The following is a 1,425-nucleotide window of genomic DNA, read 5'->3' as shown; positions in this document are numbered from 1 at the left end:
GTGGGCTTTATGGAAAAAGAGGCTTGGTCTGCCCCAGCAGCACCTTTCCTCCCACCCCAGATCTCCTCCTGCTCTTCCCGCCTACGTGAGGGAGCATTCAGCTCCGAACCCCCCGCGCTGCAGCCCTGCCAAGGACCCCAGGGTCGAGCCCCCGCTCCATCTCCATTCCCGCCCTCGCACCCCTCGCTTGGGCACTGAATCATCGCTTAATAATCTGGAAAGGCAATTTGCATGCAGATTTTCATTGCTTCACTGAACATGGCTTTGATCGTAGTGGAATGTTTTTTCTTCTTCTTTGTCTTAGAAGAACTCGGGGTGTTTTGTCCCTTGACAACCTGAATAAATTACTTGCGGCCCAAAGGTACCACCTATCATAAACAGGGTGGTTGCTCTGCTTTCCAGACAGGGGTGGGAGAGGCTGCCCATCCCCTGAGAGGACAGGCTGAACGCCACCCCTAACAGCTTCTTGTTGTCAGGAGCAGGGAGTTAATAAACAGAAGCATGCAGAAATACAAAACCCAGAGCCATAACTCCCCAGCTATGTACCCACAGCCCGGGGACACCTGGCCGATCCTCCTGCCCCCCCTCTGAAATCCTGTGCCATGCTTTAATCTGACCACGGGCACGGTACATGGTGCCCCCACAGCTTCTCCAGACGTGCCTGGGGCAGCACAGCCTGACTGCAGAGCAACGCTTGACGAGTACTGACGCGGAAGGGATGCTGAGCTCTCGAGCTCAGAGTCCTCCAGCCATGGGGAACGAGACACAATCCCGCCACAGAACAAGTGACAGAGTCCCCAGCCTGCCAACAGTTCTTTCCTCACAGCGTTCTGAATTAAGTCCTCTTTCGCTCTTTGCTTGAAAGAAACGTCACCTTGATGACTCATTTTCACTTTCCCTGTCTTTTATATCCTGTTGATGCTGTACCGCCCTTGCACGAGTACCCAGCTTCCCCCGGCAAGGATCTGCTGACTCCCCGATGCTCTGCGAAGCCCCAGCAAGCACAGCAGTGCCCGGGCACTCCCCACATCAGCCTTTACACAGGGAGGTTTTAGGATCGACGAAGGCTCCCACGCACGCCGGAGAGGGTGCTCAGAGCACAGGGCCCCGTGTTTCCCAGCAGGATCAGCAAACGGCAAGAGCAGGCTTTTTTGGAGGAGACCAAGTTGGCTGCCCTGCCCCGGGCATCGAGGCCGGCCACAGCCGAGGATCCGATATGGCTGTCGGCTCCAGCGGCCTTTGCAGGCGCTGCTGTGAATAGGGGAAGGCGCTCCTGCTCACAGGCATCCCCGTACAGACGGGTGAGCTCACCACCGCCCTGCTCGCGCGTGAGCCGAGTCGGCGTTCCCAGCCTGGCCCAGTGTTTTTGGGGTGGTGATGGGGCTGCCCTGCTCCCCGTCCAGAGCATCGCAGGAAACATTCCTG

General features: G+C 57.5%; 1 protein-coding gene across 1 annotated transcript in view; it reads right to left on the bottom strand.

Moving 5' to 3' along the window:
- LOC104501008 (fibroblast growth factor 5-like) overlaps positions 1-1,425 on the bottom strand; it is a 5,184-nt gene that overhangs the window by 820 nt on the left and 2,939 nt on the right. The window lies entirely within an intron of this gene.

Source organism: Buceros rhinoceros, unplaced genomic scaffold, assembly GCF_000710305.1.
Source record: "Buceros rhinoceros silvestris isolate BGI_N320 unplaced genomic scaffold, ASM71030v1 scaffold35561, whole genome shotgun sequence".
NCBI classification, from domain to species: domain Eukaryota; kingdom Metazoa; phylum Chordata; class Aves; order Bucerotiformes; family Bucerotidae; genus Buceros; species Buceros rhinoceros.
Note: the sequence above shows the minus strand (reverse complement) of the source record. Positions and strands in the feature narration are given on the sequence as shown.